Source organism: Triturus cristatus, chromosome 2_1 (assembly GCF_964204655.1).
Source record: "Triturus cristatus chromosome 2_1, aTriCri1.1, whole genome shotgun sequence".
Lineage (NCBI taxonomy): Eukaryota > Metazoa > Chordata > Amphibia > Caudata > Salamandridae > Triturus > Triturus cristatus.
The window spans coordinates 71,623,385-71,639,731 of record NC_140581.1 but is presented as its reverse complement, the minus strand read 5'-3'; positions in this window follow the sequence as shown (position 1 = coordinate 71,639,731).

Here is a 16,347-nt window from a genome sequence, read left to right as displayed (position 1 = left end):
TCGTCGCGCACTGTCACCTTCAGCAGGCCCGTCACCCCTCCCCACTCGAAGGGGACCAGGGCGATCTGGCATAGGCTTTCACTGTTGTCGGCCGTCCGTACGGGGCACAGAACATTCGGTAGAATCTGTTCAGGGGTCACCAGGTGGCAGCGGACAGCGGTGATACTGGCGCCTGTGTCACGAAGGGCTTCGGCCCGTTGTCCATTGACCGTGACCTGCTGCCGGTACTTCTGGGTGTTGGTTGGGATGGGGGTGCAGGGTACCATCTCTCGGCTACCCAGGCAGACCAGGGACATGGCTGCCGGCTCCCACTCAGTGTTCTCTCGGTCGAGGGCCTCCTCTTCCTCTTCTCCTCCCCCCAAGGCGGCGGCTGTCAGCTGCCGGGGCGGGGGCCCGCCGGCCCCGTTTCTTCGGTTCAGAGGGCAGGCCGGATCGCTGGCAAAGTGTCCGGTTTGTTGGCAGCCGTAGCAGGTCACTGGTGGCCGTGGTCCGGGTCGGGCCGGGCCCACCCTTCGGGCTAGGCTCGGGGAGAGATGTGGCTGCGGTGGCCCTCGAGGGGGGCTCCTGGGGGCCCCGGCGGGAGGGTCTCGGTTCCTGTTCGGCCCTCCCCCCCCACCGCGCTGGCGGGGGGGTCCGTTGGTGTTCCTCTGGTACTCCCCCATTGAGTTCCGGGGGACCCGGGAGTTGACCCATCGATCGGCCTCGACGGCAAGTTTTCGCGGGTCGGTCATTTTGCTGTCGAGGAGGTGCTGTCTCAGTTCCACGAAGCAATTGTTGGAAAGGTGTTCCCACACGATGAGGTCGACCAACTGCCCGTAGGTGGTTACTTTGCTCCCTTTGATCCACCCTTCTAGGGCCCGACTGAAAAAGTCCACATATTCCACCCATGTGGTACCCGGGATTTTCTTGCAGTCTCTGAACCGCTGGCGGTACATTTCCGCTGTTAGCCCGTAGCGGGTGAGCAGGGCCTCCTTCATGTGATCGTAGGAGGTCATCACCTCCTCCGGTAGCTGGAGCAGCGTGTCCCGCCCTTCACTCAGGAACCGCCCCCACAGGCCCGCGCCCCAGTCTTTTCGGGGCACCCGATGAGAGGTCATGGCCACCTCGTAGGCCTTGAACCATTGTTGGATGTCGTCATTCTTGTAATACTCCTTGACGACCTCTTTCGGGATATGTACCTTGGCCTCGGAAGGCGGTAGAGTGTCTCTAGTACTGGGGGTGTCGGTCCCTCCGTTCTTGGCCTTGATCTCGAGCTCCTTGAGACTGCGCTCGTGCTCAAGAGTTAGTTTCTTTTCCTCCAACTCCCGGTGTCGTCTCTTCTCCTCTATCTCTTCTTGAAGGCGTAGCTGCTCTAGGGCCAGTTTCTTTTCTGCCAGCTGGAGTTCGCCGTCCAGCCGCAGTCGGGCGTGCTCTAGCTCGTGGCTCCGGACCTTTTCCCGCTCTCGTATTTCTTCTTCGGAGAGGCCGGTTTCTAGGCTCTTTCTTCCTCCGGTTGCCGGAGTCAGTGCGGTTGCTGTGGTCTCAGTCAGGGGCAAGGGCCCTTCTTCCTGGGAGGGGCCTGCCCCGGCCTCCAACCATGCCCTCAGAGCTTTCTGCATCTCCTCTTTGGTACCTAGGCTGGTGGTTGCAATGCCTTTGTCTTTGCAGAACTGTTTTAATTCTTTGTGCGTATATTCTCCCAGCCGTTCGGGCTGGAACTCCATTGTCGCGTTGTTTTCCTGGCTGCTCATGATGCTGTTCGTTTGGATGGGTAGCTAGTGGGTACTGGCTGGTATGTACTGCGTTCGGCTCGGATCCCGTCGCTGGCCACCAAATGTTGGAAGGCGGACCCCGAGGAGTCGGTGAGACCACCAAGGGGGGGCCCTCTCACTGCACGAAGTAGCCGAGCGCTGCCGAGAAGTCTCCTGAGAGATCCTTCTCCTATCACGTACTAGCACAGTAACACCACCACACAGGACTCAAGGAGGTTGTCTTGTGACAAGCAATTCTTTATCAGCAATAAAAAGGTTACGAGGTCAATATTTACACGAAGGGATCGAGGGATCCACCAAAAGTCTCAGTGTCTCTTTGGAAGGGTCGGGGTAGCGGGACAGTCTTTGGCAGGAATGCGGTACGAGGGTACCTGGGGCCCAGTTCTTATCCTCAAGCTGGAGGACCTCCGGATCTCGGATGGGTCGAGCCGCGACGGCGTCAGCAGGGCTCTGGCGTACAGTTCGTGGAGAGCCGCGTTTCAATCAGCAGGGCTCTCAAGATGGTTTCTGCTCAGCTCGAGCCGCGACGTCGTCAGCAGGGCTCCGAGGAAGGTTTCAGCGAGGTTGGGCCGCGACAGCGTCAGCAGGGCTCCGATGTTTCAGGTGGTTCAGAAAGGGTTCACAAGAAGGAGCCGCGACGCAGTCAGCAGGGCTCGTGATGGTTCCGACAAGAGTTCTTCTCCGTAGGGTCAGCCGCGATTCAATCAGCAGGGCTCTCGACTCCGGGATACAACTGCCGAGCTGTGGTGGGGTCGCCCCAGATATAGGTCTGGAGCCCTTTGATGTCCGGACCTATGCGCCCGAGGGGGCGGAGTGGCCGGGTGGAGGTGGCCAGACGCCCAGCAGGAGAGGCGCCAGGCCCATGGGAGTTGCAGGGCGATCACACCTCGAGAGGGGAGGACAGTTGGGGGTCCCATCGATACTGTCCTCCGCCGGGGGCGATGAATGGTTCCTGCGGCACCCCCTGGCTAGTTCGTGGTGCCTCGATGTCGGGGCTTCGCTGGGGTCGAGGCCGGGTTGAGCGGGGTCGCGCCGGCTGGTGCACGGTGTGAAGTGGATGCCAACAAGATGGCGGAGCCACGAGGAGTATGCGACCACGTGCAGCTCCGGGTGAAGGGCCTTGGTGCAGTTCAGACGGGTGGCCCGTGAAGGCCGGGGCGGGGAACGGGCACAATCCAGGGGGTTAAGGACCACGCCACGAGGCCGGGTCCAACAGCGAACAAAGCAAAAACCAAAGGAAATGATGGACGGAGTGTTGAACATTGCAAGCACTCACCCCCAGTCATCTGATCTGGGTTTAATCCATCACCGTTCTTTAGCCCACTCTGCCACCCCAGTTCAGACATGGCCATATGCAAATCAGTCTGACCCTGTGCCTCATGGGAACAGTCCAGCCCGAACTGCCAAGCCATGTCTTCCCTGGACTGGAAACAAGCTTCCTAGGACCGGTTTCTGGCATTTCAGCCGTCTTCAGCCAGGCTTGCTTGAATCCAGTGGCAAAGTGAGCAAGGGACTCACGTCTGAGCATACCCTGCCAACTTATGGCAAACAAAGCAAAAACCAAAGGAAATGATGGACGGAGTGTTGAACATTGCAAGCACTCACCCCCAGTCAACTGATCTGGGTTTAATCCATCACCGTTCTTTAGCCCACTCTGCCACCCCAGTTCAGACATGGCCATATGCAAATCAGTCTGACCCTGTGCCTCATGGGAACAGTCCAGCCCGAACTGCCAAGCCATGTCTTCCCTGGACTGGAAACAAGCTTTCTAGGACCGGTTTCTGGCATTTCAGCCGTCTTCAGCCAGGCTTGCTTGACTCCAGTGGCAAAGTGAGCAAGGGACTCACGTCTGAGCATACCCTGCCAACTTATGGCGAACAAAGCAAAAACCAAAGGAAATGATGGACGGAGTGTTGAACGTTGCAAGCACTCACCCCCAGTCAACTGATCTGGGTTCAATCCATCACCGTTCTTTAGCCCACTCTGCCACCCCAGTTCAGACATGGCCATATGCAAATCAGTCTGACCCTGTGCCTCATGGGAACAGTCCAGCCCGAACTGCCAAGCCATGTCTTCCCTGGATTGGAAACTAGCTTCCTAGGACCGGTTTCTGGCATTGCAGCTGTCTTCAGCCAGGCTTGCTTGAATCCAGTGGCAAAGTGAGCAAGGGACTCACGTCTGAGCATACCCTGCCAACTTATGGCGAACAAAGGAAAAACCAAAGGAAATGATGGACGGAGTGTTGAACATTGCAAGCACTCACCCCCAGTCAACAGATCTGGGTTTAATCCATCACCGTTCTTTAGCCCACTCTGCCACCCCAGTTCAGACATGGCCATATGCAAATCAGTCTGACCCTGTGCCTCATGGGAACAGTCCAGCCCGAACTGCCAAGCCATGTCTTCCCTGGACTGGAAACAAGCTTTCTAGGACCGGTTTCTGGCATTTCAGCCGTCTTCAGCCAGGCTTGCTTGAATCCAGTGGCAAAGTGAGCAAGGGACTCACGTCTGAGCATACCCTGCCAACTTATGGCGAACAAAGCAAAAACCAAAGGAAATGATGGGCGGAGTGTTGAACGTTGCAAGCACTCACCCCCAGTCAATTGATCTGGGTTTAATCCATCACCATTCTTTAGCCCACTCTGCCACCCCGGTTCAGACATGGCCATATGCAAATCAGTCTGACCCTGTGCCTCATGGGAACAGTCCAGCCCGAACTGCCAAGCCATGTCTTCCCTGGACTGGAAACAAGCTTCCTAGGACCGGTTTATGGCATTTCAGCCGTCTTCAGTCAGGCTTGCTTGAATCCAGTGGCAAAGTGAGCAAGGGACTCACGTCTGAGCATACCCTGCCAACTTATGGCGAACAAAGCAAAAACCAAAGGAAATGATGGACGGAGTGTTGAACATTGCAAGCACTCACCCCCAGTCAACTGATCTGGGTTTAATCCATCACCGTTCTTTAGCCCACTCTGCCACCCCAGTTCAGACATGGCCATATGCAAATCAGTCTGACCCTGTGCCTCATGGGAACAGTCCAGCCCGAACTGCCAAGCCATGTCTTCCCTGGACTGAAAACAAGCTTCCTAGGACCGGTTTCTGGCATTGCAGCCGTCTTCAGCCAGGCTTGCTTGAATCCAGTGGCAAAGTGAGCAAGGGACACACGTCTGAGCATACCCTGCCAACTTATGGCAAACAAAGCAAAAACCAAAGGAAATGATGGACGGAGTGTTGAACATTGCAAGCACTCACCCCCAGTCAACTGATCTGGGTTTAATCCATCACCGTTCTTTAGCCCACTCTGCCACCCCAGTTCAGACATGGCCATATGCAAATCAGTCTGACCCTGCGCCTCATGGGAACAGTCCAGCCCGAACTGCCAAGCCATGTCTTCCCTGGACTGGAAACAAGCTTCCTAGGACCGGTTTCTGGCATTTCAGCCGTCTTCAGCCAGGCTTGCTTGAATCTAGTGGCAAAGTGAGCAAGGGACTCACGTCTGAGCATACCCTGCCAACTTATGGCGAACAAAGCAAAAACCAAAGGAAATGATGGACGGAGTGTTGAACATTGCAAGCACTCACCCCCAGTCAACTGATCTGGGTTTAATCCATCACCGTTCTTTAGCCCACTCTGCCACCCCAGTTCAGAGATGGCCATATGCAAATCAGTCTGACCCTGTGCCTCATGGGAACAGTCCAGCCCGAACTGCCAAGCCATGTCTTCCCTGGAGTGGAAACAAGCTTCCTGGGACCGGTTTCTGGCATTTCAGCCGTCTTCAGCCAGGCTTGCTTGAATCCAGTGGCAAAGTGAGCAAGGGACTCATGTCTGAGCATACCCTGCCAACTTATGGCGAACAAAGCAAAAACCAAAGGAAATGATGGACGGAGTGTTGAACATTGCAAGCACTCACCCCCAGTCAACTGATCTGGGTTTAATCCATCACCGTTCTTTAGCCCACTCTGCCACCCCAGTTCAGACATGGCCATATGCAAATCAGTCTGACCCTGTGACTCATGGGAACAGTCCAGCCCGAACTGCCAAGCCATGTCTTCCCTGGACTGGAAACAAGCTTCCTAGGACCGGTTTCTGGCATTGCAGCTGTCTTCAGTCAGGCTTGCTTGAATCCAGTGGCAAAGTGAGCAAGGGACTCACGTCTGAGCATACCCTGCCAATTTATGGCGAACAAAGGAAAAACCAAAGGAAATGATGGACGGAGTGTTGAACATTGCAAGCACTCACCCCCAGTCATCTGATCTGGGTTTAATCCATCACCGGTCTTTAGCACACTCTGCCACCCCAGTTCAGACATGGCCATATGCAAATCAGTCTGACCCTGTGCCTCATGGGAACAGTCCAGCCCTAACTGCCAAGCCATGTCTTCCCTGGACTGGAAACAAGCTTCCTAGGACCGGTTTCTGGCATTTCAGCCGTCTTCAGCCACGTTGCTTGAATCCAGTGGCAAAGTGAGCAAGGGACTCACGTCTGAGCATACCCTGCCAACTTATGGCGAACAAAGCAAAAACCAAAGGAAATGATGGACGGAGTGTTGAACATTGCAAGCACTCACCCCCAGTCAACTGATCTGGGTTTAATCCATCACCGTTCTTTAGCCCACTCTGCCACCCTAGTTCAGACATGGCCATATGCAAATCAGTCTGACCCTGTGCCTCATGGGAACAGTCCAGCCAGAACTGCCAAGCCATGTCTTCCCTGGACTAGAAACAAGCTTCCTAGGACCGGTTTCTGGCATTTCAGCCGTCTTCAGCCAGGCTTGCTTGAAACCAGTGGCAAAGTGAGCAAGGGACTCACGTCTGACCATACCCTGCCAACTTATGGCGAACAAAGCAAAAACCAAAGGAAATGATGGACGGAGTGTTGAACATTGCAAGCACTCACCCCCAGTCAACTGATCTGGGTTTAATCCATCACCGTTCTTTAGCCCACTCTGCCACCCCAGTTCAGACATGGCCATATGCAAATCAGTCTGACCCTGTGCCTCATGGGAACAGTCCAGCCCGAACTGCCAAGCCATGTCTTCCCTGGACTGGAAACAAGCTTCCTAGGACCGGTTTCTGGCATTTCAGCCGTCTTCAGCCAGGCTTGCTTGAATCCAGTGGCAAAGTGAGCAAGGGACTCACGTCTGAACATACCCTGCCAACTTATGGCGAACAAAGCAAAAACCAAAGGAAATGATGGACGGAGTGTTGAACATTGCAAGCACTCACCCCCAGTCATCTGATCTGGGTTTAATCCATCACCGTTCTTTAGCCCACTCTGCCACCCCAGTTCAGACATGGCCATATGCAAATCAGTCTGACCCTGTGCCTCATGGGAACAGTCCAGCCCGAACTGCCAAGCCATGTCTTCCCTGGACTGGAAACAAGCTTCCTAGGACCGGTTTCTGGCATTTCAGCCGTCTTCAGCAAGGCTTGCTTGAATCCAATGGCAAAGTGAGCAAGGGACTCACGTCTGAGCATACCCTCCCAACTTATGGCGAACAAAGCAAAAACCAAAGGAAATGATGGACGGAGTGTTGAACATTGCAAGCACTCACCCCCAGTCAAATGATCTGGGTTTAATCCATCACCGTTCTTTAGCTCACTCTGACATCCCAGTTCAGACATGGCCATATGCAAATCAGTCTGACCCTGTGCCTCATGGGAACAGTCCAGCCCGAACTGCCAAGCCATGTCTTCCTTGGACTGGAAACAAGCTTTCTAGGACCGGTTTCTGGCATTGCAGCCGTCTTCAGCCAGGCTTGCTTGAATCCAGTGGCAAAGTGAGCAAGGGACTCACGTCTGAGCATACCCTGCCAACTTATGGCGAACAAAGCAAAAACCAAAGGAAATGATGGACAGAGTGTTGAACATTGCAAGCACTCACCCCCAGTCAACTGATCTGGGTTTAATCCATCACCGTTCTTTAGCCCACTCTGCCACCCCAGTTCAGACATGGCCATATGCAAATCAGTCTGACCCTGTGCCTCATGGGAACAGTCCAGCCCGAACTGCCAAGCCATGTCTTCCCTGGACTGGAAACAAGCTTCCTAGGACCGGTTTCTGGCATTTCAGCCGTCTTCAGCCAGGCTTGCTTGAATCAAGTGGCAAAGTGAGCAAGGGACTCACGTCTGAGCATACCCTGCCAACTTATGGCGAACAAAGCAAAAACCAAAGGAAATGATGGACGGAGTGTTGAACATTGCAAGCACTCACCCCCAGTCAACTGATCTGGGTTTATTCCATCACCGTTCTTTAGCCCACTCTGCCACCCCAGTTCAGACATGGCCATATGCAAATCAGTCTGACCCTGTGCCTCATGGGAACGGTCCAGCCCGAACTGCCAAGCCATGTCTTCCCTGGACTGGAAACAAGCTTCCTAGGACCGGTTTCTGGCATTGCAGCTGTCTTCAGCCAGGCTTGCTTGAATCCAGTGGCAAAGTGAGCAAGGGACTCACGTCTGAGCATACCCTGCCAACTTATGGCGAACAAAGGAAAAACCAAAGGAAATGATGGACGGAGTGTTGAACATTGCAAGCACTCACCCCCAGTCATCTGATCTGGGTTTAATCCATCACCGGTCTTTAGCACACTCTGCCACCCCAGTTCAGACATGGCCATATGCAAATCAGTCTGACCCTGTGCCTCATGGGAACAGTCCAGCCCGAACTGCCAAGCCATGTCTTCCCTGGACTGGAAACAAGCTTCCTAGGACCGGTTTCTGGCATTTCAGCCGTCTTCAGCCACGTTGCTTGAATCCAGTGGCAAAGTGAGCAAGGGACTCACGTCTGAGCATACCCTGCCAACTTATGGCGAACAAAGCAAAAACCAAAGGAAATGATGGACGGAGTGTTGAACATTGCAAGCACTCACCCCCAGTCAACAGATCTGGGTTTAATCCATCACCGTTCTTTAGCCCACTCTGCCACCCCAGTTCAGACATGGCCATATGCAAATCAGTCTGACCCTGTGCCTCATGGGAACAGTCCAGCCCGAACTGCCAAGCCATGTCTTCCCTGGACTGGAAACAAGCTTCCTAGGACCGGTTTCTGGCATTTCAGCCGTCTTCAGCCAGGCTTGCTTGAATCCAGTGGCAAAGTGAGCAAGGGACTCACGTCTGAGCATACCCTGCCAACTTATGGCGAACAAAGCAAAAACCAAAGGAAATGATGGACGGAGTGTTGAACATTGCAAGCACTCACCCCCAGTCAACTGATCTGGGTTTAATCCATCACCGTTCTTTAGCCCACTCTGCCACCCCAGTTCAGACATGGCCATATGCAAATCAGTCTGACCCTGTGCCTCATGGGAACAGTCCAGCCCGAACTGCCAAGCCATGTCTTCCCTGGACTGGAAACAAGCTTTCTAGGACCGGTTTCTGGCAATTCAGCCGTCTTCAGCCAGGCTTGCTTGAATCCAGTGGCAAAGTGAGCAAGGGACTCACGTCTGAGCATACGCTGCCAACTTATGGCGAACAAAGCAAAAACCAAAGGAAATGATGGACGGAGTGTTGAACGTTGCAAGCACTCACCCCCAGTCAACTGATCTGGGTTTAATCCATCACCGTTCTTTAGCCCACTCTGCCACCCCAGTTCAGACATGGCCATATGCAAATCAGTCTGACCCTGTGCCTCATGGGAACAGTCCAGCCCAAACTGCCAAGCCATGTCTTCCCTGGACTGGAAACAAGCTTCCTAGGACCGGTTTCTGGCATTTCAGCCGTCTTCAGTCAGGCTTGCTTGAATCCAGTGGCAAAGTGAGCAAGGGACTCACGTCTGAGCATACCCTGCCAACTTATGGCGAACAAAGCAAAAACCAAAGGAAATGTTGGACGGGGTGTTGAACATTGCAAGCACTCACCCCCAGTCAACTGATCTGGGTTTAATCCATCACCGTTCTTTAGCCCACTCTGCCACCCCAGTTCAGACATGGCCATATGCAAATCAGTCTGACCCTGTGCCTCATGGGAACAGTCCAGCCCGAACTGCCAAGCCATGTCTTCCCTGGACTGGAAACAAGCTTCCTAGGACCGGTTTCTGGCATTGCAGCCGTCTTCAGCCAGGCTTGCTTGAATCCAGTGGCAAAGTGAGCAAGGGACTCACGTCTGAGCATACCCTGCCAACTTATGGCAAACAAAGCAAAAACCAAAGGAAATGATGGACGGAGTGTTGAACATTGCAAGCACTCACCCCCAGTCAACTGATCTGGGTTTAATCCATCACCGTTCTTTAGCCCACTCTGCCACCCCAGTTCAGACATGGCCATATGCAAATCAGTCTGACCCTGCGCCTCATGGGAACAGTCCAGCCCGAACTGCCAAGCCATGTCTTCCCTGGACTGGAAACAAGCTTCCTAGGACCGGTTTCTGGCATTTCAGCCGTCTTCAGCCAGGCTTGCTTGAATCCAGTGGCAAAGTGAGCAAGGGACTCACGTTTGAGCATACCCTGCCAACTTATGGCGAACAAAGCAAAAACCAAACGAAATGATGGACGGAGTGTTGAACATTGCAAGCACTCACCCCCAGTCAACTGATCTGGGTTTAATCCATCACCGTTCTTTAGCCCACTCTGCCACCCCAGTTCAGAGATGGCCATATGCAAATCAGTCTGACCCTGTGCCTCATGGGAACAGTCCAGCCCGAACTGCCAAGCCATGTCTTCCCTGGACTGGAAACAAGCTTCCTAGGACCGGTTTCTGGCATTGCAGCTGTCTTCAGCCAGGCTTGCTTGAATCCAGTGGCAAAGTGAGCAAGGGACTCACGTCTGAGCATACCCTGCCAACTTATGGCGAACAAAGCAAAAACCAAAGGAAATGATGGACGGAGTGTTGAACATTGCAAGCACTCACCCCCAGTCAACTGATCTGGGTTTAATCCATCACCGTTCTTTAGCCCACTCTGCCACCCCCAGTTCAGACATGGCCATATGCAAATCAGTCTGACCCTGTGCCTCATGGGAACAGTCCAGCCAGAACTGCCAAGCCATGTCTTCCCTGGACTAGAAAAAAGCTTCCTAGGACCGGTTTCTGGCATTTCAACCGTCTTCAGCCAGGCTTGCTTGAAACCAGTGGCAAAGTGAGCAAGGGACTCACGTCTGAGCATACCCTGCCAACTTATGGCGAACAAAGCAAAAACCAAAGGAAATGATGGACGGAGTGTTGAACATTGCAAGCACTCACCCCCAGTCAACTGATCTGGGTTTAATCCATCACCGTTCTTTAGCCCACTCTGCCACCCCAGTTCAGACATGGCCATATGCAAATCAGTCTGACCCTGTGCCTCATGGGAACAGTCCAGCCCGAACTGCCAAGCCATGTCTTCCCTGGACTGGAAACAAGCTTTCTAGGACCGGTTTCTGGCAATTCAGCCGTCTTCAGCCAGGCTTGCTTGAATCCAGTGGCAAAGTGAGCAAGGGACTCACGTCTGAGCATACGCTGCCAACTTATGGCGAACAAAGAAAAAACCAAAGGAAATGATGGACGGAGTGTTGAACGTTGCAAGCACTCACCCCCAGTCAACTGATCTGGGTTTAATCCATCACCGTTCTTTAGCCCACTCTGCCACCCCAGTTCAGACATGGCCATATGCAAATCAGTCTGACCCTGTGCCTCATGGGAACAGTCCAGCCCAAACTGCCAAGCCATGTCTTCCCTGGACTGGAAACAAGCTTCCTAGGACCGGTTTCTGGCATTTCAGCCGTCTTCAGTCAGGCTTGCTTGAATCCAGTGGCAAAGTGAGCAAGGGACTCACGTCTGAGCATACCCTGCCAACTTATGGCGAACAAAGCAAAAACCAAAGGAAATGTTGGACGGAGTGTTGAACATTGCAAGCACTCACCCCCAGTCAACTGATCTGGGTTTAATCCATCACCGTTCTTTAGCCCACTCTGCCACCCCAGTTCAGACATGGCCATATGCAAATCAGTCTGACCCTGTGCCTCATGGGAACAGTCCAGCCCGAACTGCCAAGCCATGTCTTCCCTGGACTGGAAACAAGCTTCCTAGGACCGGTTTCTGGCATTGCAGCCGTCTTCAGCCAGGCTTGCTTGAATCCAGTGGCAAAGTGAGCAAGGGACTCACGTCTGAGCATACCCTGCCAACTTATGGCAAACAAAGCAAAAACCAAAGGAAATGATGGACGGAGTGTTGAACATTGCAAGCACTCACCCCCAGTCAACTGATCTGGGTTTAATCCATCACCGTTCTTTAGCCCACTCTGCCACCCCAGTTCAGACATGGCCATATGCAAATCAGTCTGACCCTGCGCCTCATGGGAACAGTCCAGCCCGAACTGCCAAGCCATGTCTTCCCTGGACTGGAAACAAGCTTCCTAGGACCGGTTTCTGGCATTTCAGCCGTCTTCAGCCAGGCTTGCTTGAATCCAGTGGCAAAGTGAGCAAGGGACTCACGTTTGAGCATACCCTGCCAACTTATGGCGAACAAAGCAAAAACCAAAGGAAATGATGGACGGAGTGTTGAACATTGCAAGCACTCACCCCCAGTCAACTGATCTGGGTTTAATCCATCACCGTTCTTTAGCCCACTCTGCCACCCCAGTTCAGAGATGGCCATATGCAAATCAGTCTGACCCTGTGCCTCATGGGAACAGTCCAGCCCGAACTGCCAAGCTATGTCTTCCCTGGACTGGAAACAAGCTTCCTAGGACCGGTTTCTGGCATTTCAGCCGTCTTCAGCCAGGCTTGCTTGAATCCAGTGGCAAAGTGAGCAAGGGACTCACGTCTGAGCATACCCTGCCAACTTATGGCGAACAAAGCAAAAACCAAAGGAAATGATGGACGGAGTGTTGAACATTGCAAGCACTCACCCCCAGTCAACTGATCTGGGTTTAATCCATCACCATTCTTTAGCCCACTCTGCCACTCCAGTTCAGACATGGCCATATGCAAATCAGTCTGACCCTGTGCCTCATGGGAACAGTCCAGCCCGAACTGCCAAGCCATGTCTTCCCTGGACTGGAAACAAGCTTCCTAGGACCCGTTTCTGGCATTTCAGCCGTCTTCAGCCAGGCTTGCTTGAATCCAGTGGCAAAGTGAGCAAGGGACTCACGTCTGAACATACCCTGCCAACTTATGGCGAACAAAGCAAAAACCAAAGGAAATGATGGACGGAGTGTTGAACATTGCAAGCACTCACCCCCAGTCAACTGATCTGGGTTTAATCCATCACCGTTCTTTAGCCCACTCTGCGACCCCAGTTCAGACATGGCCATATGCAAATCAGTCTGACCCTGTGCCTCATGGGAACAGTCCAGCCCGAACTGCCAAGCCATGTCTTCCCTGGACTGGAAACAAGCTTCCTAGGACCGGTTTCTGGCATTTCAGCCGTCTTCAGCCAGGCTTGCTTGAATCCAATGGCAAAGTGAGCAAGGGACTCACGTCTGAGCATACCCTGCCAACTTATGGCGAACAAAGCAAAAACCAAAGCAAATGATGGACGGAGTGTTGAACATTGCAAGCACTCACCCCCAGTCAACTGATCTGGGTTTAATCCATCACCGTTCTTTAGCCCACTCTGCCACCCCAGTTCAGACATGGCCATATGCAAATCAGTCTGACTCTGTGCCTCATGGGAACAGTCCAGCCCGAACTGCCAAGCCATGTCTTCCCTGGACTGGAAACAAGCTTCCTAGGACCGGTTTCTGGCATTGCAGCTGTCTTCAGCCAGGCTTGCTTGAATCCAGTGGCAAAGTGAGCAAGGGACTCACGTCTGAGCATACCCTGCCAACTTATGGCGAACAAAGGAAAAACCAAAGGAAATGATGGACGGAGTGTTGAACATTGCAAGCACTCACCCCCAGTCATCTGATCTGGGTTTAATCCATCACCGGTCTTTAGCACACTCTGCCACCCCAGTTCAGACATGGCCATATGCAAATCAGTCTGCCCCTGTGCCTCATGGGAACAGTCCAGCCCTAACTGCCAAGCCATGTCTTCCCTGGACTGGAAACAAGCTTCCTAGGACCGGTTTCTGGCATTTCAGCCGTCTTCAGCCACGTTGCTTGAATCCAGTGGCAAAGTGAGCAAGGGACTCACGTCTGAGCATACCCTGCCAACTTATGGCGAACAAAGCAAAAACCAAAGGAAATGATGTACGGAGTGTTGAACATTGCAAGCACTCACCCCCAGTCAACTGATCTGGGTTTAATCCATCACCGTTCTTTAGCCCACTCTGCCACCCTAGTTCAGACATGGCCATATGCAAATCAGTCTGACCCTGTGCCTCATGGGAACAGTCCAGCCAGAACTGCCAAGCCATGTCTTCCCTGGACTAGAAACAAGCTTCCTAGGACCGGTTTCTGGCATTTCAGCCGTCTTCAGCCAGGCTTGCTTAAAACCAGTGGCAAAGTGAGCAAGGGACTCACGTCTGACCATACCCTGCCAACTTATGGCGAACAAAGCAAAAACCAAAGGAAATGATGGACGGAGTGTTGAACATTGCAAGCACTCACCCCCAGTCAACTGATCTGGGTTTAATCCATCACCGTTCTTTAGCCCACTCTGCCACCCCAGTTCAGACATGGCCATATGCAAATCAGTCTGACCCTGTGCCTCATGGGAACAGTCCAGCCCGAACTGCCAAGCCATGTCTTCCCTGGACTGGAAACAAGCTTCCTAGGACCGGTTTCTGGCATTTCAGCCGTCTTCAGCCAGGCTTGCTTGAATCCAGTGGCAAAGTGAGCAAGGGACTCACGTCTGAACATACCCTGCCAACTTATGGCGAACAAAGCAAAAACCAAAGGAAATGATGGACGGAGTGTTGAACATTGCAAGCACTCACCCCCAGTCAACTGATCTGGGTTTAATCCATCACCGTTCTTTAGCTCACTCTGACACCCCAGTTCAGACATGGCCATATGCAAATCAGTCTGACCCTGTGCCTCATGGGAACAGTCCAGCCCAAACTGCCAAGCCATGTCTTCCTTGGACTGGAAACAAGCTTCCTAGGACCGGTTTCTGGCATTGCAGCCGTCTTCAGCCAGGCCTGCTTGAATCCAGTGGCAAAGTGAGCAAGGGACTCACGTCTGAGCATACCCTGCCAACTTATGGCGAACAAAGCAAAAACCAAAGGAAATGATGGACAGAGTGTTGAACATTGCAAGCACTCACCCCCAGTCAAGTGATCTGGGTTTAATCCATCACCGTTCTTTAACCCACTCTGCCACCCCAGTTCAGACATGGCCATATGCAAATCAGTCTGACCCTGTGCCTCATGGGAACAGTCCAGCCCGAACTGCCAAGCCATGTCTTCCCTGGACTGGAAACAAGCTTCCTAGGACCGGTTTCTGGCATTTCAGCCGTCTTCAGCCAGGCTTGCTTGAATCCAGTGGCAAAGTGAGGAAGGGACTCACGTCTGAGCATACCCTGCCAACTTATGGCGAACAAAGCAAAAACCAAAGGAAATGATGGACGGAGTGTTGAACATTGCAAGCACTCACCCCCAGTCAACTGATCTGGGTTTATTTCATCACCTTTCTTTAGCCCACTCTGCCACCCCAGTTCAGACATGGCCATATGCAAATCAGTCTGACCCTGTGCCTCATGGGAACGGTCCAGCCCGAACTGCCAAGCCATGTCTTCCCTGGACTGGAAACAAGCTTCCTAGGACCGGTTTCTGGCATTGCAGCTGTCTTCAGCCAGGCTTGCTTGAATCCAGTGGCAAAGTGAGCAAGGGACTCACGTCTGAGCATACCCTGCCAACTTATGGCGAACAAAGCAAAAACCAAAGGAAATGATGGACGGAGTGTTGAACATTGCAAGCACTCACCCCCAGTCAACTGATCTGGGTTTAATCCATCACCGTTCTTTAGCCCACTCTGCCACCCCCAGTTCAGACATGGCCATATGCAAATCAGTCTGACCCTGTGCCTCATGGGAACAGTCCAGCCAGAACTGCCAAGCCATGTCTTCCCTGGACTAGAAAAAAGCTTCCTAGGACCGGTTTCTGGCATTTCAGCCGTCTTCAGCCAGGCTTGCTTGAAACCAGTGGCAAAGTGAGCAAGGGACTGACGTCTGACCATACCCTGCCAACTTATGGCGAACAAAGCAAAAACCAAAGGAAATGATGGACGGAGTGTTGAACATTGCAAGCACTCACCCCCAGTCAACTGATCTGGGTTTAATCCATCACCGTTCTTTAGCCCACTCTGCCACCCCAGTTCAGACATGGCCATATGCAAATCAGTCTGACCCTGTGCCTCATGGGAACAGTCCAGCCCGAACTGCCAAGCCATGTCTTCCCTGGACTGGAAACAAGCTTCCTAGGACCGGTTTCTGGCATTTCAGCCGTCTTCAGCCAGGCTTGCTTGAATCCAGTGGCAAAGTGAGCAAGGGACTCACGTCTGAACATACCCTGCCAACTTATGGCGAACAAAGCAAAAACCAAAGGAAATGATGGACGGAGTGTTGAACATTGCAAGCACTCACCCCCAGTCAACTGATCTGGGTTTAATCCATCACCGTTCTTTAGCCCACTCTGCCACCCCAGTTCAGACATGGCCATATGCAAATCAGTCTGACCCTGTGCCTCATGGGAACAGTCCAGCCCGAACTGCCAAGCCATGTCTTCCCTGGACTGGAAACAAGCT